Consider the following 21,389-nt stretch of genomic DNA (forward strand, 5'->3'; position numbering starts at 1 on the left):
TCACAATACGAGGAATAGAAGTGCAAAGACAAGAACAGAAAAATCCCCCGAGACCTGCAGAATCCATGCGGCATGAGCCTGCCTTGGGTCAAAGTTCACGTCCTCCAGAGCCTCAGGCCCAGCAGAGGCCAGAGCAAAGCGATCTCACAGCAGGACCGCAAGACTTCCCAAAGAAAGGTCTGCGCTCACTCAGTGGGAGGCGAACTGCGGGTTGGCTCTCAAGGCTCAAATCAAGAAGAATGTAGTGGCTTCACTGATGTACAGCAAGAAAATGTAAACACCAGGCAGTGTGGTACAGCATGCCTGTAATCCCAGCACACTTAGGAGGCTGAGGCAGGAGAATGCAAACTTCAGCCCAGCTTTTAAGTAACTAAGCAAGACCCTGTGAAAGGGGGTGGTGGTGGGAAGGATCACTGCGAAGGCCTGGGACTCAGTCCCCAGTACCACAAAAAATAAAAATGAAAGAAATGTGCAGCAACTTTGGAAATGTCCACAAGGAGCCGCCTGCATGCCGCTGGCCTGTGCGCTCCGGTCCCCACCTTGCGGAGTCTTGGTGTTCGTGGTCTGCACCAGCTCTGCAGAGAGGAGCGGGGAGCAGCGCCGATCCTCGCTAACAAGGTCTGCACGGCCCGCAGAGCCCCTCTTATGTCATTCCAGAAGCATCGCATTCCTTCTGGGATCGACTCTGCCAACGATGTCCTTAGAAAGACGAGGCTTAGCTTTCTCTGTCGTTTCTGCCGCTCCACCCAGTCGGAGCTGGGCAGGTTCCGCGGCTCGGGAGAGTGAGGGGCAGCACAAAGCTGAGTGAGGGCCCGGCAGTGCTGGTGGTGAGCAGTCCTCACCCTCCCAGCTGGGGGAAGAGGACAGAAGGGACCGTGGAGGACAGCTGGGCCCCCTGCAGCGAGCAGGCTCCAGACACCCCCGGGGACAGAGCCAGCCCCGGACTCACATGGAAAAAACAAAGCCACGGGGAGCTTTCCACCGTCAGCAGGAGGGGCATGGCTTCACTCCACCGATTTTGAAACCTTAACTGCTTCTTTCCTGAGCGGCCTCTGCTCACCCCAAACTTGAGTCCACCAGAAGCTGTCGCAGGGCACACAGCCAGCTTGGGACCCACAGACTCCAGCGTGGGTGCCAGGGGGCTGGGACTCCCTCCCGGAATCGTGGTGTTACTCCCAGTGACTCCTTCCACTTACCTTCCTCAAGCTGGGCCTTTTGTTTGTTTGTTTTTTAAGGCGCGGCTCTCTTGGCCCCATGGGCTTAGGAAGACATGGATCATTTCCTAAACAGTTTTTCACCAGCAGAAAGAACAGGGAGAGGACCAGTGTCCATAAGTTCAAATCCCGTGGGCACCTGAGGTAGGGCCCAGGTGCTGAGACACCCAGGAAGCCTCACTACGATGGGGCTGGGTCCCACAGCCTTCCTCGGGCCCCACACAACCCAGTGGGCGGGCCGGGACACCTCTGCCTGAAGTCCACTGTACCAAGCAATCATCTGGGCTCCTGGGGCTGTGACCTGTTCAAAGCGAGCCGAACTCAAACACACAAAGTGAGTTGAGCCCAAGCTCAAATTCTCTTCTGATCCTCACCTCTGGAAATGTTGCGGCCCATCAGCCTAATATAGCAACGCTGCCAGGCATGGTGGCGCACGCCTGTAACCCCAGCACTCGGGAGGCTGAGGCAGGAGGATCGATGTGAGTTCAAGACCAGCCTGGACTACAAAGTGAGCTCAAGGCCAGCATGAACTGCATAGTGAGACCCAGTCTCAAAGAAAAGAGAAGAAAAGAAAAAAGCAATGCTGGGACAGGTGTTTATCTGCGCCTGGGAGCACTCCCTGCAGATTCAATCCTTCGCAGTTCCTGGGCCATCTGCCCATTTCAAAGCAGTGATAATTTATAAGTGAACACGCACACCATAGCAAAAGCCAAAAGGACCGTCGTGAGTTCCTCACAACTCCCTAACCACAGGAGGTCACATGGGCAGAGCGGTGCTGGGGACGGCAACGACATGAGCAGGGAGCCTGCACCACCTGAGGGGTCCCCTCCTCCCTCCACCCAAGGTCGCACAGGCAGCAGAGGCGTGGCAGGCACCGTCACCTGGTGGATGTCCTGTGCAGAGGAACATCTCCCCAGTGGCAGCGCCACGTGTAGGAATTGGCTAGGCGGAGGTGACCTTTCCACAGGGGCAGGAGCAATCCTTCCACAGACGAAGCCCTGCGGGGGCTGCACTCAGTCATCCGCGTTCCGTGTTCCCTCCTGCGGCGGGAGGAAGCCGCTCGGCGACCCGCAGAGCAAACCTGGCTGAGACTGCAGTGCAGCTCACAGGACCCGCATCTTCCGGGGAGCCAAAGAACGCCCTGTAGGTGAGCTCCTAATCTGGGGAGACGTCAAGCGGACATTCTCTGCCCACATATCAATCACCAAGAAATTCCCTGGCATTTCTGTCACGTTATGCCCCGGGGGATATTTTCATTCTCTCCGTCTGACCTTGAGCCCTCATTTCTGCATGCCGTCCTTGGCGGGAAGATCTGCTACCAAGTTTTTGTCCAGATTTACAGGGGCGCGGGACACAAGGCAATGCTAACGTGTCACCAGCAAGGAGAAATGAGGGGGAGGCTGGGTGTGGCCCTCGGAGACACAGATAAAGCTCTCCCCGTACCTACAGTGCGGGTCCTGGCTCTTCCCTGAACGGCAGCGCAGCCCGGGGTGAGTTACATGGCCCCTTGTCATTTTCCTCATCTAAGAAAAGAGACTGAGTCTTTCTGTCCGTGAGATCGCTGATTACAGGCGAAAAGCAACAGTAAATAGAAACAGGCCGAAGGGGAAAGGGCAGAGAAGGTCAGTCAGCACAAGAAAGCTGTCATCCTCTCAGCATCAGAGGGTCCTGGTTTCCAGTGAGTTTTGTGATTTAAAGACATTATTAAAAAATATACCAAGGAGCCGGGCACGGTACATGCTCCCAAGTGTCCCGTACCCTGGGAGACTGAGGCAGGGGCGTCACTGCCGTCCATCCGTGTGAAGCCAGACTGGGAATATAGTGAGGTCCCTCGAAAGAGAAAGATCAAGAGAAATGAAAAGAGGAAGGGAAGGGGGAGGAGCGAGAGAAGGGAAACAGAGGAGGGGAGGAGGACGGCGGGAGGGAAGAAAGACCAAGGAGGAAACCTCTCTCCTGATCCCCCCCCTCGCCATTCTCCCCACAGGCAGAGCTGGCCACCTTCTCCGGAGCTGCTCCCTGGCCTGCGGGAGCACCTGGCAGCACGGTCCTCACGGCCCGGTGGGGGCAGGAGGCCGACCAAGTGGACGTGACGGTCCTGTCACCCGTGCGGGGCCAGCCGGTTACATTCCTGTCCCCCCTCACAAGCGAGGACACGCGGGTGACGTCCTACAGTCAGGGGTGGGACCACTGTGCTGATCACACGCCAAGCGTAGGGCGGAGCTAGGGATCCCGACACTACCCGGCTCCCTGCCGGGAGAGGTGCACATCTTCCCACAGGACTCAATATTCACTCACAAACTTGCCGATCGTTTTTCAAAACGGTGAACGGTCCCAAGCTGCTGCTCCCTGCCTCTCTCCTTCAGGCTGAGGCGGCGCAGACAGTGCCCTGAAAGTGGATAAAACAAAACCACGGAGGTCAGCACGACCTGGACGGGCCTTTTCGGGGCCGGCCCCACTGACACCACCAAGTTTAGCAATCGGGAGAAGTTGGAGTGCTCGTGTTTCACTATACGAGCAAAACCAAGAATAATGCGTAGAATAATTTCCAGATGGTGCCCTTTCTCGCGCAGATTTCTCAGCTCCACATTGTTCTCTGAAAGCCCAGGCAGGATCTGAAGGTGGAGCTGAAACCCTTGTAGGCAGGAACCTCAGTCGTGAATAAACAGGCTCATCCACTGGCTCCCTGGGATTTCTGCCCCGAGAAGGAAGAAAGCCTGCTGTGAAAGTCTCCTTTGCAGGGCGACCAGAGGCGGAGACAGGACACTCTCAACCGGGCGGCCGCATTCTCTCTGGTCGCTCGCTGGTGCTTGCTGGTTATCACATTCATACGGGTTCTAAGCCAATGTTGTACGCACACATCTAACACTTTAAAAAGTGCAAGGATGTGCAGAATTATGATTCTTTACAGGCTTCAGAAAAATAAACTCTGTGATTAAGAAACAAAGGTGAAGGCTGATTAGCGCAGACCAGGACCCAGCAGGCCTGCGAGGGGCTGAGGGGCGTCCCTCCGAGCTTGTGCCCAGGGCGGCCCGGCCCACACTCACGGGCCAAGGGCACATCCAGACTCCCTTCTGGGCAAAGCCAAGCCGACTGCAAGTGGAAATGACTCCCACGCGCTCCACTAGGACCCTAAAAACAAGCCCCCTACAACCTGCTTATTCTGTAAAACCTCTGAAAGAAGACCGCACAGGGCGCAGTGCACGTTTGTATGCCCGTGGACTAGCTTCTCCACCATCAACACACCGTCAGTGTGTTCCCCCACCCTAAGTTCCCAACCTTGACTACTTCTGAAGAAGACGAAGATCCCACATAGGGTCATCCACAACGACTTCACAGAAAAACCTCTAAGGAAGACTTCAAAAACCCCCACTGTCCCACGGGCACAGGATAATTCCACAATAGCGTCAGCCACTGAGGTCACACTGGACTGCTCCAGGAACACCGCCCTGCAGGGTGGCTGCTTGTGCGCTTGTTTCAAAACCATGCCACATCTGGGCCACTGTGGGCTGGAGGCTGGGCTCAAACCCCTTGCACATGAGGGCCCCCTCTCTCCTCAGCCACAACACAGCGTACTCACCGGGAGGACACGCCGGGATACAACCCAGGAAGCTTTTTCCTGACTTGTATTGTCATAACGTGGAGGAGACTATTAAGTGAGCCCAAATATGAATTTTATCTATGCTCTAAAAACATTTTTAAAAAATGTTTTCCCTTGACAAAAAGAATTCAGCCAGGCATGGTGGCGCATGCCTGTAATCCCAGCACTTGGAATGCCAGAGTTTGAGGCCAGCCTGAGCTACAAAGTGAGTTCAAGGCCAGCCTGAACTACACAGCGAGACTCTGTCTCAAAACACCAAAACAAACAAATAAATAAATAAATAAAATAAAAAAGAGTTCAGACTTAAAAGCTGCAAAGCTAATCCAGTGAGTTCCTCCGGGCCCTTGAACCAGCCTCCCCACTGATGACAGTTTAATAAACTTTAAAAACGTATGCTAATCCGTACATCTCCAGCCAACTGATTTTGGAGAAGGGTGCCATGAGCACTCCATGGGGAAAACAGAATCTTTTTTGTTTGTTTTTTTTGAGACAGGGTCTCACTATATAGCCCAGGCTGGCTTTGAACTCGAAGCAATCCTCCTGCCTCAGCCTCCCACGTGCTGGGATTACAGGCATGTGCCACCACACCCAGCAAGAAACACTCTTTGAGCAAAGGAACCTTGAGCAGTCATTTCAAATTCTGATCCTACAGCATGTCTTCAGGAACACCGGTTTCCACAGGGAGGCTCCGAAGGCAATGCTGGGGCGCCTGAATAACTCAGCAGTCATTCTGTGCAGGTGACGTGATGTCACAGTGAGTGATCGGCATCGTACCCAGCAGGGCTTCGGGTACCTGGGCCATTTGTGTTCTAAGCATGGTGCTCGGTCGGAGAGCGGCTCTGTAAACCTTCCACTGCCCGCACTCACCAGCGCCGGGTCCTGGCCAGTTGGCACAGCTGGTGTCCCAGGAGTATCTGTGTGCATCTGGGAAGTGGATGACTCACATGCTAGCATTAGAAATGCTAGAAAAGGATCCTCACTGCTGAAATTAAAGACATGTTCAAGATACAAGAATTGGCCAAAGTACCCCAGCAGTCCCTCCACTCTTCTAGGAGTGAGGGCAGGGTCTTTTTCTTGTATGCATTTTATTTCATTTTTATTAGTACATGTTTCCAGTATGTAACGGTCACACTCATTGTGGGAGGCTGGTAACAAGAATGAAGGTGACACAGGCGGCCCCTGAATGGCTGCAGTCCAGCACAGAAGCTCCAAGGAGTCTCAGCTGCCGAGAGCCGAGCAGGAAGATCAGAGGACCCCCCAGAATCCGTGATGCCTGTGGCAAAGCTTTTCACGCTGCGCAGTGACCAGGGCAGCTGAAGACAGCTGGGGCTACATCACGCACAGCTTGGACTTGCCCGAGCCGTGAGCGGTGGGCAAGGCTGTGAGGGGGATGGAGCCAGGCTCGGGCCCCTCAGATCATTCTGCTGCTATCAAAATCTGCCCCCCCCAGGTCAGCAGAAGTGGCTTCCGTGAGGCGGCAGGGATTGAGAACTCTGTGTGATATTTTCAAAAAGCCAATGAAAAGATCAACGCATACTCTCTGTCAGATTAGCTACAACATCAAGATTTTTTGGGTTGGGCCTAGAATGACACCCACTTAGTATTCTAATTCTGGTTAACTTGAGTTGTTCAGATCACTTGACTGACAGTGGGTTTTTTTTTTTTCTTTCGCTGGAGGGAAAAACATTAATTCAGACTTGCCAGATAGGTAAGTTTTTTTAAAACATATTAGAATAAAATAATGAGCTTGCTATTACTGAGTCAGCTGATCCTTTCATTTAGCGGTAAGGAGCTCGGGGGCTGAAGCAGAGGGATAACTGTCACAGAAAGCTCCGCGAGGTTCATGCCTGAGCTCTGAGCTCCTCAGGTATCAGATGTGACTCCTGCAGCCTCCCTGGCCGGGCCTCAACCTGCTGGCCTGAAGCCAGGTTGTTTACTTAGCAAATGGAATTTTCCCACAATTCCACGGCTATGGGCAGAAAGTTTATCAGTTGGGTCCCCGGAGCTTTCAGTGTCTTTTACAGATTTCTGAGGAGGCTCTTTCAGTCCTTCCCATCAAATGGCTCACAAGGAGCTAAGGAGTTTTTTTCTTTAATGACGAGTTCCAGCTAATGAGTAAGGAGCCCCTTGATTGCAAAGGTAACACAGCTAAATGCTGCTATCTCTAACCTTCTCAAACGAGTCACAGAATGAGGCCCGACGGGGGTTTTGCGGGACACAGACATCCACAGACTTCCTGGAGGTGCTGGGAAGCCGGGGCTGACCTTTAGGGCAGGTCTTTGTGTATCTTCTATTTTTACTTTGTTAGCCCATGTTTGTGGTACCTAAGGATCAATTTGTTGCGGGGAGTTGGTACCTGTATTTAGAACACCTTCACTCTTTTGGCTCCCCCTCCCCCCCGGGGTTCCTTTTGCAAAAGCTCTCCCTCCCCATCTGGATCACCTGTTTGGGATCCCTCCACAGGGTTCTAGGGCCAACATGAAGCCAAACATCCTGGCGCTGAAGACCCCACCACCACAAAAGGGGAAACAAGCCCCTGCCTGCTCCTTCTCCCTTTGCCAGTATCACAAACTGAGTGACTTCTTGACACCTGGGCACCTTTTCCCATCCTGTGGGTCAGAAAGGGCACAGGGGCTGGGCTTGGTGGCACATGCCTATAATCCCAGCACTTGGGAGGCTGAGGCAGGAGGATCATTGCGAGTTTTAAACCAGCCTAGGCTACAAAGTGAGCTCAAGGCCAGCCTGAACTGCACAGGGAGACCCTGTCTCAAAAAAAAAGAAAGGGCACAGGGACAGGGCCTGTGCTGGAGGTGCGGAGACCGGGCAGACACGGCACACAGGCCACATGGCTCTGCAGACGAAGCCAGGCATAGACCCAGGACCTCCTTCCCATCCCGCATGGGAAAGCTGCCGTGCTGACCCAGCTCCCAACCCACTACCGCCACACTCTTCTGCGTGTATTTAAAAACCAGGGTTTAAACGAACTGGGTGGCGAATGAGAAGACATAACCAGACAGGGAAGTCCGTCCTGGATATGGGAAGTCAGGCTGAGGGGTCCCTGGTTCTCACAGAACGTTCCCTCCCTACGTGTGCCCGGAGGCCTGTGCTGTCATTCTGCGGCGGGGAGTCAAGCATGGGTCAGGGCCGACAGATTGCCACACGTAAGCTCGTCCTCCTCCCAGAAATGGGACGCACACATTCAGAGCACAGGGAAGCTCACCGCTGCCTCCCAGGGTCCTGCCGCCTGGCTTCCCGGTCCTGCCAGGGAAATCTGCAGGACAGCGAGTCACGCTCAAAGAGGGCGCCGAGCTGTGTGACCGCAGGCTTCACCCTCCCTGCCTCTTAAGATCTAACCACTTCCTCTGTTTCCCAGGGAACACAACCAGCACAGCTCGGGGCGGCCTGCGCAGTCAAGGACACCCTGGGTCAGGCGGCCACCCTGGGGAGGTGACCACACTCCCAGCACCATTCTCTCAGGAGGAAGGACGTGACCCGGGAAGGTGCCACAGCGGCAGGCCTCCTCCCGACCAGAAGCCTGGCAGTGAGGATCACACGGCTCCTCCACGCAGGAGCCTCCCTGGCTCCGCTACCCGCAGCAGCCTCACAGGCCTGTGGCCCCTCCCACCCTGTGGTGCCAGCCACCTCGCTCCCTGCTCCATCCTGCCAGGCTCTGCCCAGAGACCAGAGTTCACCTCCGTGGTGATCTAGGTCAAGATCACTCCTCAGGGGGCCGGCGGCAACGCTGCCCATCGTGACCCTGCGGCCTCCTCCACCACCCTCCCCTCGCCTGACTCACTCTGCGCCCTAACTTCTGTTGTGCTGAGGCTGCCCACCCTGCCCGCTCCCCTGCCATCCAACTCACTGCTCAGCACTCACCCGCTCATCCCGCCTGCCCTCTGCCCGCCCCAGCGCGGCTGGGACGTAAACTCCGCCCAGGACGGGACTCTGGTCTGTTCTGACAAGTGGTAAATCCATCGGCCCCAAAAGTGCCAAGCACACGGGACACACTCAGAAGTGATTTGCTGGCCTGGGTGTGGAAAGAGGCGTGGCAGGCACAGGCCCGGCTCGAACCCTGCACCGGACTCAGCGCGCTAAGATGGAGGGGAGCGTAAGGGACACCGGCCGAGTGCGCGACCAGACAGGACCTGCTCACTGCACCTGCCAGCGCTCACTACGCCCCGGACACATAACAAACGCTTCTGCATCACGTCCTGGGGTCCCGAAGAACTGAGCTCGGTACTACAGCGTGAAGGTCCCTGATGCAAAACTCGTGCGAACAAGCGGCTGCCTTGCTCCTCACTCATCCTGCTGGGCGCTGGGAATATCTGTATATACGCGTAGTTCACACAAATATAGGATATACATGCATACAGATAAACATATGCACACACCTTGAGAATATATGTATCTTGAGACTGTAATATATATCTTGGGGCTAGGACTCAATTCTAAACACAAAACTCCTCACGCCTCGCACACACCTTATACACAAAGCTGGACGGTGTTTTTGTACAATTTTTTAGTGCACCTGTATTTTCACTTGTAACCTGTCACGTAAGGTCGGGTGTAGAGTTTTCTACTTGTAACACCATATCGGGTTCAAACCCTTCGGGTTTTGGGGACTCTGGGTTTTCAGCTTGGCGGCAGTATCCCCAGTTCACATGATAAAACTGCAGCCTGAGTCCCCCGGGCTCAATCACAGAGCTAGGTTCGTAGAAGTCAGAATGAAGTCAACCCATCTGACTAGTTCACGCCGTTTTTCCCATTACTCCTCTGCTAGACACGGTTTGTGGTCTTGTTAACTAGGGGGAAGGATCCAAAACATGAAAACAAAATCGCTCCTATATATTCAAGCGGAGGAAAAGTCTCTAGAAAGAATCCTTGCCCAAACGGTCTCTGTCTAGAATATCCCCTTGTGGAAGAGCAGAGAGAGCAGACTCCATGCTCAGAGCTGGACTCCTCCTCCTCCTAATCAACGCTGAGACTGGCGTGTGGTTAATAATCCTGTAAAGCAGGGATAATGATGCTTACTGCACAAGACTACTTTAAGGATTAAATGAGTGTGTCCAGGAACATGCGGGGTCCGGCTCACTGCTTGCCCCCTCTCCACACTGTGCGAATCTGATAAACGAACAAGCATTTATTAAGCAGCAGGTATGTGTCAGGTGCTCGGTGGGTAGGGCAGCTATGTCACACAGTAAGACAGGCTTCTGGGCTGGACAGCGCAGGAGAACAAAGCAGCTGGCTCAAGTGAGGATGGTCACCGAGGAACAGGTGGTTACAGGGTCACCAAGAAAACATGAGGACAGATGTATCAGGAGTTGGGACATGCCTCTGAAGGTGGAGCCCATGCTACATTTTCCTTAGCTTAGCATTAATCGGACAATGTTCAGTGCTGGTCTAATCTGCATGCTGTTTTTCAAGGGAAAAAAACTTGAATATATGCATTTTCTCAGATATTTGCAGCCTTCCTGCAAGAAGTCTGTTAACAATCTCTTCCACTCCCTACTCTCCAACTCAATGGAAATGCCCCAAAGTAAAAGATCTCAAAATCTCAAATTTTTCCGGGCATGGTGGTGCATGCCTGTAATTCCAGCACTCAGGAGGGTGAGGTAGGAGAATCACCGTGAGTCTGAGGCCAGCCTGGGCTACACAAGCGAGTTCAAGGCCAGCCTGCACTACATAGTGAGACCCTATCTCAAAAACAAAAGCAAACAAACAAACCTCAAGTTTTACATATGCATTAAATTCAGGAAATAGAGCTGAGCGAAAGGAGTAAAATCAGTGCCTTGCTCCAGTTTTACAGTTACAACCAACACAGTCAGAGTGGTGGACACCAGCCACCTTCCCCTGACCACAGGTTAGCATGGTGGTTTAATTTCTGCACACCCGCAGACCACCTGCACGCCTGAGCAGTGTCAGGCAGCAGGCTTTCTTCCCCCATTAATTTTACATTCCCCTCCATCCGGCGCAGCGGGGAGCGGACAAGTGGTCCCCGTGGCCCCACCGCAGGCAGCACAGCTCCAGCTGTTGCATGCAGGGTAGCGTGTTTCATACGGGCAAGCCACAGCACCGCCACGACTGACAGTCAAGATGATTTAAGAAGAGGAAAAATGCTTTGAGATACTTCCAACTTGCAGGGACAGAAACACACTCTCGTTTTTAATTACATAAGCTCATATTCCTAAGGTCCTGAGCAAATGTCAGACCAACCAGGACAAGACTTTTACAGGAATTTAAATCCAGATAGGCTTTGGATTATTTCTTACCTATTTTCATTATAACCAGAAAGTCTGTAAGGTTCACGGCTCCCCAGGTATGCTTTCCCAAGTGCAGCCCAAGGAATGAATTTTCAGGAGTATCTAGGTGAGTAGAAATTGTTAAAATGTTAAGTGGTTTGCATTAATGGGGATAAAGGATGGGGGGATCTAAAAAAATAGTATGAAAATTAATCTAGATCCCTAATTTTTACTTTTATGCTGTAAGTATATATATATATTATGCCTATTAAGTACATACGTTACATAGTCTATGTTTCTATGTGTGTATTTTCCTTCCAACTCATGCAATACTATAAACATGACAAGAATCACACAGACATCAACATAAAAACTAAGAAAACTAAGGAGCTCAGGCATGGAGAAGCGACCTCCATTTTCACCAGGGAAGAAACTATGTCGCGAAATGGTTGGCCTCGTGCTCCTTCTTAGAATAGTTATACTTTATTTCACTGTAACGATTAGGGACAAAATGGGCTGTCTGGAAAGTTACCCCAGACTTTCATTACCCTACCGACTTTCATACCCACGCAAGCAGCGACAGCACAAATGGACACGTCCACAGATTGACCTCACTAGGCATGGACAGCGCCCCTCGCGCTGATGCCTGCGAGCAAGAAGGCAGAGGGTCACACGGGAACCGAGGCGGCATCGCAGAAAGCCACACTGTCACCGGAGGAGTCGGGGAAAACACAGCAGGGTTGTCACGCACGCTGTGCTACCGCGGCAAATACCGCCGACCCTACGGCCGACCACGATCCTAGCACCCCCGCCACCCCACGTCCTGTTTTTCCAATCCTAGGAGTGAAGGGAGCAGAAATTAAAGTTCAAAGACTTTCACATGGAGCTACAAAAAAGAAAACTCATGACCAAGCTGGCAAGAGGCCTTTTTTGCTAGCTAGCCATATGGACACCTCTTAAAAAAGCCATCTGGTTATACGTGTTATTTTTGGCCTCTCTGGCTTTAACTCCTTTCTTGTATATAGAGGCCCCCGGTTATTACCACCAAGTGATAAATCACTTTGAGTTTCCAAGGCTACAAACGGCATTTACTGGCAACCACTCCAGGTTTCGCTTTTAGCTGGGACCCTGGAGAATCCTTAAGAGAGAGGCGAGCTCGCTTTCCAAAAACACGAGTCTGTGTAAGCTGGTCAGCACTGCAGACCTCAGCTTTACCGTGATAGCTCACTGTCAAGAGGAAAACGCAAAACCCGGATAGTACAAAGAAGGGACCCACGGTGAAACTGGTCGCCCAAGTCTATGAGAGAGGGGACAAAAGAAAGGAGCCCCTGAAACGACCGCGGGGATCACAGGCTGCCAACCAGCATTTAACTGGGCCCAAGCAGGGCCTGTTTAACCAACACAATGTTGTTGGTGTTTGAAGTTGAGCATTTCATACAAATCTGAAAAACTGGAGGCTCTCACACCCACAGAACAGCACCGGGCTCCACTGGGCTCCGCGGAGAGCGACAGCGTCCGTCAGTGGCTCACCTACTTTCTGGCGCTCCTACCCTGGGCCTTTAGAAACCACTTCACTCATGCGCATGTTCTACCTGGCAACCTCTCAGAAGATGAGAAACTAAGCCTGCTTCTTCCCAGAAGTCCTTCTCACCCCTCCTGCTCCAGTCCAAGTGCCGAACGCCACTCTGTCCTTCGCAATATCCTGGGAACTTGGCAGACTTAGCCAGCTCTACCTGTGTCACGTCTACCCAACCCACTGCCCTACTGCTCAGAAGGAGGGACAGTAGCTAACGCGTGGCAGGTGACTGTCCCTTCTCCGGAGCTCTGGCACAGGGCTTTACACGGAGCAGATGATTGATAAAATGTCCAGCAGTAACCTCACACAAATTCTTACAGATCCTGCAGTTTGTGCTCGCACCAGCCTTGGCACACACAGACAGCATTTCCTCCGACGATGGGCTTTCTCAGACGTAAGGGAGCTTTGTGTCCCTACCCCAGAACCTGCCATTCCTGGTTGTCACCACTGGGGCGGGTGAGTCACTGCTGGCATCTGGCGGGGAGTGGCCAGAGAAGCTGTTAATTGCCCTAAAATGCCCAGGACAGCCGCCGCCCTTACCAGAGGGTGCTAGTGTCGAGGATGAGAAAGTCTGTCCTGGATGGGCCCTGGAGGACAGACAGACAGGGAAGTATCTAAGGTCACCAAGGAAGCTGCTTCGTCAAGGTGAACCACCCTGCAATCAGATCAAGACATGAGCTCTAGTGTCAGAAATGGCAAACAGAAAAACACGTGAGGGAGGGAATTCTGCGCCTCTCTTTGGCATGAACTTGTGTCCACATACAGGCCAGAGATGAACTTGCAGCCAAATAAAGGAGATCTCATCTTCTACAGACGCTATCGTATGGCCCGAGCAAGAGAGAATCTGAAGATGCTGACATGGTGAAAAGAAAATAAATGCCCATCTCAGGCTGCGTTTACCACATGCAAAAGCTGAAAACCCAGTTCCGCCCCCTCAGGACTTCTTCCATAAGCTCCTCCAAACAGACGCGACGAAGGATACCTGGTGTGCACGCCCACAGGAAAAGGATACAGATGGCTGAAATAACGGCCTCAAAAGGAAATTTAGGGTTAGGCACAACAGTCTGCGGTGTGACCGCACTGAACGTGGCCTGTGTCGGGCGGGGAAGGTCCCTCTTCAGGCCCCGAAGCCTCACTCCTCTCTGGGGTCCCCTTTGCGGGCTCCCTATCTGCTTCGGATCGAGGGTGCCGGCATGGAAAGGGCTCCTGGCGAGCACAAATCCTTCCCGTGAGGACCTCGTCACGCACGGATGAGACAGAACCACCAACGAGGAAAAGGCGGATTAAAGAACAGTGACGGCGGTGGCAGAAGCCCATCCCGCCCTCCACGCTGTCTCGTCCTGCCCGCCTCCTGCCCTCTGCGCCGTGCAGACCCTGGGTGCGACCCTACACACCTGCTATCTCACAGGTGCTGTGCCTGCCAGAAGGACACGATTCTCCGGGCTAAGGGCCAGAGCCATCGCCAAGTCCTGTTACCTTTGCCTCTAGATCCCAGCTGTTCCCACAGCCACTTGGAGCCTGCAGAACCTCCAGAGTGTCAGGATTCCCATGTCCCCGTGCTCAGGCAGACTGTCTCATTCACGTCACCCAGCCATCACGGAGGGGGTTACACGAGTGCCTGACTCTGTCAGTCTGGGGCCTGCTGTGCCAGCTTCTTTGCCTATGTCTAGTTTTGATTTGATTTGATTTGATTTGTTTTGATTTGATTTGATTCAATTTTTTTTAAAACAAAGTCTCAATATGCAGTTCAGGCTGGGCTTGAACTAGGCAACCCTCCTGCCTCAGTCTCCAAGTGCTGGGATTACAGGCGTGTGCCACCATGCCCGGTGACACAGCTTAGTTTAACTGGAGAAGTGATGTATCGGATAGACATTAAAATCTAACAGGGGGAAATGCAGTGAGCTTCCGTAGGTGCAGACATCATGTGGGGCGATCGGTACATTCAAACGGCCCCGCTAGAACAGAAGGCCACCATGCCTGATGGCCCCGGCCCTGGCTTGTCCTCGTCATACATGTAAGGTCCCGCACTGTCCCGTGTCTACTGCTGCCCGAGTGTTCAAGCTTACACGGCAGCCTCTGATCGCTGCACCGGTGACATGCACAGCCCGGCCTTCAGGCAGCAGAGCGGAGGCTCGCGCACTCCCAGCCCCCCTCAAACCCCAGAGCCAACAGGTGCCGGGCAGGGTGGGGAGAATGGTCATCGGTGCCCGGAGAGCAGCGGAGCCGTCCTGCTCCCTGTTGGGCTGATTCTGCTGTACTTCTCTACCTCAGGGCCTCCGCCCTAAGCTACACCCCCAGACTTTTCTTTATTTTTTATTTTAGCCATGATCTCGTTCAATGGCTATGTTGTCCAGGATGGCCTGGACTTGTGACCCTCCTGCCTCAGCCTCCAGAGAGCTGGGATCACACAAAGCCAGGCTACTTTGCCCAAGCCCCATCCCTTTCGTGATGACAGAAGAGGCTCATATGCTTGCACGCATGCAGAGCGCCGGCGTCCTGTCTCCCAGCAAAAGCCCCACACCACAGCCAGCGCCCCGTGTGCCTGAGCACGGGCTCCCGTGAATGCTGCCTCTGCACGGCGTCACAGCATCCGGGAGCGCGGGGAAGGCCGAGCTGTCTGGGCTGCCAGTTTCTCAGCAACCTTTTAAAAGATGTACGGCTAAGCTGGGCATCCTGGTGCACTCCTGTGATGCCAGCACTAGGGAGGCTGAGGCAGAGGGGTCAAGCACGCAAGCCCAGCCTTGGTGACTCGGCAACTTGGTGAACCCCTCTCTCAAGATGAAAAGGAAAGGCGGGAGGGTGTGGCTGTCGATGTAGTTTAGTTCAGCGCCCAGTACTGCAAATCGTAAAAACAAGGACTGATAAGGTTTTTCCTATATTACACTTTATTTACTCCTCAATATAAAAAAATTATCCCTTCTTCACAATCTTGAATTGAAAAGCCAAACAGCTGCTGTGCAAGTAAAAATGTATCTAAGAATATTGAGTGAACACCCGCTGAGAATCATCGTCTCTGCTGTGTCTGAGATTAATCACACTAATAATAAACCCCGAGGCTTAACATCACAAACATTGAAATCAGCATCACGTGTCAGGGTTCAAAAAATGCCACAGAAGTCACCATAGTTTTAATTTCAATTTATATATAACACTGTAGTGGGCTTTTTTTTCTTCTATTCTTGGAGATTTAAATAAAACACCTCTACTTTAAAAAGCCTCCTAGGGGATCGTTGTGAGATCGAGACCAGCCTGGGCTACAAAGTGAGCTCAAGGCCAGCCCGAACTGCATTGCGAGACCCTGTCTCAAAAAGACGCACCCCCCCAAAAAAAATCCTCCTAGGGCTGATTTCACAGCCAAAGAAAAATAAAGCTTCATAAACCCACTGAATAACTTCAGCGTTTTACTCTAAGACCCCCATTCTTCCTACTCATTTTGCATTAAGCCAAGAAAGAGAAAGGAACGAAAAGCTGTTCATCTTTAATTGATTCTAATCTACCTTTTTAATAACAAGTGGCTGGAGCCAAAGAAATGATCAGAGGCGGGTTCTTTCAGCGGTTCCACGCGGCTGGGGCTTGCTTCACAGGCGCCCAGCTCTGCAGGGCCGGGCCGGTGACCCTGGGAGTGCCCAGTCTGGAGACTCCTCAAAGGAGACGAGCTCCAGGCTGCAGTAGGGCGGCACCAGGGACAGGAAAGCTGCACGGCCGAGGCGGAGAGGCGGAGGTGGGGACAGGGCTTGGGAGGGGACAGGTCTAAGAGACAGTGACCAGAGACGAGAACGGAGAGCTGCTCCCTGCAGAGGAACAGATGGGAGAAGCAGACTCTGGCTGAGTCCCAGCCCCGGGGGAGTGTCCGAGCCCTTCCGGGATGCCCTGCTCCCTGGCCTCCTAGTAACCCTAGGAGAAAACCCTAGTAACCCTAGTGAGAAAATTCTTAAGTAGAAGAAAGACCTTTTTCTCTGTGCTTATATGCGAGTAGCAGGAGAAAAACAGACCGGGATGGATGAAAAGGGGGAGAAGGGAGGAGGAGAGACCGGACGCAGGGAGGAGAGAGGGGGGGCACAAGGGAAACAGAGTCCGAGGCCTTCTCCAGGGGCGACGTCGGCGGGGCGCCACGGGACAGACCCGGTGTCACCCAGCGCGGCCCAGCGGGGGCCACAGCTACGGGAGCCGCAGGTGTCTGTGACCAGCGATGAAACCGCCTTTCAGGGGCAGTCCCGATGTTAGCGCCTGTGCCCGCAGGGCCGTTGCTGTGAGGCCACACTCAGGGACGGGGTAGCAGAGAGTGGGCCCTGCTGGGCAGAGCTTCAGGAAGGCCAGGCCTTCAGCCCGCCGGGGCTCCCGGGACTCCCCTGTCTCTGCCACTGGCCTGGTCCACACTGGACTTTCTCTGACACGAGCCGCCTCCGCAGTTCCTCGGGTCCCTGTCTCCATCTCAAAGATAAGAACAAGTTTGTCCAACCCCCAGGACGTCCCCAGACACTGCAGGTCTCCGTGCAGCCTTTCCTCCACACGGCCTTCCTGACATGCTGGAAAGCAAAGCAGCCCGTGAGCTCCACTCAGTCAGCTCATCCATGCACACCCGTGTTTACAGCCACACAACTAACACAGATGCACTTTGGAAGCAGCCTGTGTCCACGAACACGTGAATGGATAAGGGAAATGTGCTTCTATGTGATGGAGTACTACTCTGGCATCAAAAAGGGTAAACCCAAGTCACGGATAGGGAATGTAGTCACCGTGGATTGCAAATGTGTACTAATAAAAATAAAATTATTTTGAAAAAGCCAGTCAGCATCTGCTATAGACACAAGTTGGCCCCAAACTCAAGGACAAAGCAAAGGTGCTTGGGCAGCCCAGGCCCTATAAGGAACTCACAATCCAGTAGGGCAGGCAGAAGCGGCTTCACCGTGTTCCTGGCATGGAGCAGAGCAGAAGGAACGCAGGAGCCCCTGTGGGGTCGACCACAGCCTTGTCTGGGTCCCCTGAGAATGCAGCAGGAACCTTCAGAGCTCAGTGTAGGAACCGAGCACCACCACTCCCTACTCCCAGGCTCCAAGCTCACAGAGAAGCGGGGGCTCTGACCAACTCTGCCTTCCCGGGTTCGCTGAGTCCTGGCGCAGGAGCTGGCCTCCAGTTCTTCATTAAACCGCCCGTGGTCCTAACCTCTTTAGAACGGTGCCTTCCACGCTGCGGTGAGGAAAGCCACTTCCACAAAGAGCAGGCAGCTCAAGGGGTGCGTGCAGGGAAGTCAAGCCCAAATCCTACCTAGGCATTGCTGAGCGCCTCCTATAAACAGTCCGTGTGTCTGGGTGGAAATAAAACCCTCACACCGAACACGGCAAGGTCAGCTGAGAAGTCCCTGCCCCTCAGGACAGCCCCCTCCCCACTCCCAGGCACCCTGGGAGGCAGAGGTGCTGAGGATGCCCCTTGCTCCCCGCCTTCCATGCTCTCTGAGTGTGACTGACTCGAAGGCGTTGTGCTTGAGGACATTCGGCAAAGCGATGCCCAGGAGCTGTGTGAAGCCCGGCCCGACAGCTGGACAGCGGGTTTCAGCCTGTGGAACATTACTCTGCTGTTCTTTGGGCTCGTGGTCAATATGCAGGGTTTAAATGCTGGTGCTTCCATTCACTAATCGAAACTAGAGGCTGAATCTTTTTATCTGCCTCCAAGCACGGCTGTGAAGATTACAAATTAATACCAAGCCAGGCATGGTGGCCAGTAATCCCAGCATTCGGGAGGCTGAGGCGGTAGGATTTCCAGCCTCACACTAGCTGGGAAAAGTTAGAGCTATCTCAACAAGAAAAAAAGTATTTAGCACTTAGCAAAGGCTCAGTAAGCACACCGTACTACCCACTAGAGGTCTGCAGTCCATCAGGTATTCTGATTTTGTTTTTACTCCTGGAGCCCCGCATGGTGCTAAGCACCCACCTGTTGGTGACATGACCGAGTGGCAGGTGATACCCACAACAGAAGAATCCGAGACACTGCCCTCGGGGAGCCCTGGAGCCCCCACACTGGTGACACCGCAGGGTCCGCACTCGCCATTGTATTTTGCACCACTCAGAGGGTGTGGTCATGAAGGGGGTGGGCAGGACAGGGCACGGGTGGGCGTGGCCAGGATAGGGCAGGTGGGCGTGGCCACAAAGGGCGTGGCCACAATAAGGTAAGGGTGGGCGTGGCCACGATGGGGCCAGGCCGGGTGCGAGCGCCCAATAGGGCCTGGCCGCGGCCGGGAGGCGGGGCCTCTTTAGACCAGGGACCCTGGCACCCCGGACCAGGCAGCAGGCCAGGGTCTCGCGGCACGGAGGCCCTGGCTGCCCGCCGTCCCTGGTCCCCGTGTCCCTCTCCACCCTCAGAAGGCAGAAGCTCTCGTGACTGTCCTCGGCCTAACCCTGCGTGGGAAGAGAAGGCCGCGCCAGCCTCCGCCCGGAGACGCAAGCAGGGGAGATCTGACCCACAGGAGGTGCTCTTTGGAGCGCGGAGTGAAACCGAGGGCTCGGTCTGCATGCACCCTGGAGCCCTGTCCGCAGGACGAAGGCTAAGCTGAGCCCGGGGACCGCAGGGACACGGTCACGTTCCCTGCACACCCCGGCCCACACAGCAGGGCCTCGCTGGCCACACGGGGCTCGGTCCTTCCGAGGAGGGAGGCAAGGCGAAGCCGTGGGCGCTCGCGGGTACAGAATGGAGGAACCGACCCCACGGGGAAGGAGTCCAGGAGATGCAGAACGACCGCGCGGACTCGGCAGCGCCGCGAGGCGAGGCTGCGCTTCCTGGGAAGCGATTATGTCAGAGACCGTGCGCTCCAGAGCCCCGGGGGACGTGAGCGCAGGGGCAGTGCACACGGGTCTCCGTGACAGTACCTGGCTCTCCCTCCAGCTACAGCAGGGGTTTCTCCGATTTAAAATTCTGAACTTTTATACACGCCCGTCCCTTGTGCTCAGCGGCATGAGGCACCGTTGAAGACTGGCCTGCGCTTCTACAGCGTGCGGAGTGACCGAGCTGGAACGGCCAACTCCAGCCTCTTCACTTCCAAGAGAAAGGGACAGTCGCAGAGGTTCAGGTCACTGGGTGGACGGATAGCTCGCAAGGCCGGTAATCAGAACTGGTCTCACGGGGCATGATGGCGTATGCCTATAACCCCTCACTCAGTAGGCTGAGGCAGGAGGATTGCCAGAGTTCAAGGCCAACCTGGGCTACACAGTGGAGAACCCATCTCAGAAAACAAAATAAAACACAAGTTTCCCAGTCAAAGATCTTTCCCACAGTATGGTACATGGGACACAGAACCTATTCATCTAACAAACCCAGGTTCATTCACGTGTAATTCTCCAGAGAGAAACCCTTTAGTTGCAAAAGAGACAACTGCGGCTTGAAATTCCGTCTATGGGAGGACTGTTGATAAAGTCTCTTCTGACTGACCTTCTCAATTTGTTGAAGCTCAGTTACAGGCAGGTGTGGTTCTCCCAACAAAACCCATCGCCTCGACCCACAACTACACAGAAACATTTGAAAATGTGGACCCCAAGAGGGACCCAGAAGCAGTCTCCCTTCTCAAAGGCAAGCACACACCTTCAAAACGCAAAACCATGCTTTCCGCGAACAAAGGTCTCTCCTAAAAGGCATCACTTAGTATCCTGGCTCTCTAACAGTTTTTGTTTTTCTTTTATTGCTCTGTTTTTCGTGTAAACATATTCGTATTTTCTCTAAAATAAGCCGGTGCTTTGACAGATTTTAGATTTTCCCCCTCAGCCAAAGGCACTATTCAATTTCAATGTCCTTGGAGTGTTTTATCTGGGGATTAGACAACTGTACCCAAACACAGCTGTTCCAGTTTTTTCTCCTTTATTTTTCACATTAAAAAACTCCCACTATCAGCCAGCCCAATTAGTTACTCACTATCAAAAGCCGGCTCGGGCCTTTCATCTGGAGGAGCACCGGATCCAGGCAACAGGGTGTCATGGGAACAGTGTCTTGGGTCATTTCCGGTTTCAACTGTTCAGCCACAGGAAAAAAAAGTTCCGCTTTATCAGATGGAAATTAATGAATACTTGCGGTGGCCTTTTGAAGAGCATGCGACTAAATAAAAAAGTAATTACCCCTTTTGACCAAGTTTCCCACCAACACCAGGGAAGACAGGGCGATCAGCGCACCCCGAACGGGACAGAGAGGCACGCTGATCCGCGCAGGAACCCGGGGCGTCTCCAGCGCGGCTCCCACCGTGCAGCGGTCAGCGGCGAGGCTGTGGCTGGGGTGGGAAACGGCCCTAGAGAGTGAGTGGGTTGAACTGCAGTGAACTTTATTCCCATTCTTCGGCTTCAGCCACTCTCAGCCTCATCTGTGCTATTTCACCCGAATTTTGTCACGGGCCAGGAAGACTGAACCCGGAATGTTCTCAACGCACAGGAATGTTGAAACAAAGGTTGTAATGCAATCAGAAAGATTTCTTCGCAAACAAAATACCCACGTGCTCCCACACTCATGCTTGCACGTGTGTACACACACACACACACACACACACACACACACACTTGGAAAAGTAGTGCTCTCAGACTGTAAGCAATAGCAGGTAGGCCCATGTGTTTGGAAAGGGAAGTCCTGGCCGGAAGAGAGTAACACTGAGCCCCTAGGTGTCCGGCACGCACCAGTGTGCCCAGGCTGAAAAGGGAACCACGCACGGCGGCAGAGAACGGACTGCTCGGCTCTGTGTAAACAACTGTCGGCAAAAGTGTGGATGTAACACAACACATCCACGTTAGCTCAGG

General features: G+C 53.6%; 1 protein-coding gene across 1 annotated transcript in view; it reads right to left on the reverse strand.

Moving 5' to 3' along the window:
- Positions 1–20,542, reverse strand: part of Cachd1 (cache domain containing 1) — a 143,529-nt gene extending 122,987 nt beyond the window's left edge. The window contains exon 1 of the mRNA XM_013514449.1: positions 20,524–20,542. The gene's annotated coding sequence lies outside the window, so the exon portion shown is untranslated. The remainder of the gene's footprint in view (positions 1–20,523) is intronic.
- Positions 20,543–21,389: the final 847 nt, after the last annotated feature.

Source organism: Chinchilla lanigera, unplaced genomic scaffold (genome assembly GCF_000276665.1).
Source record: "Chinchilla lanigera isolate Chin_1 unplaced genomic scaffold, ChiLan1.0 scaffold00022, whole genome shotgun sequence".
Lineage (NCBI taxonomy): Eukaryota > Metazoa > Chordata > Mammalia > Rodentia > Chinchillidae > Chinchilla > Chinchilla lanigera.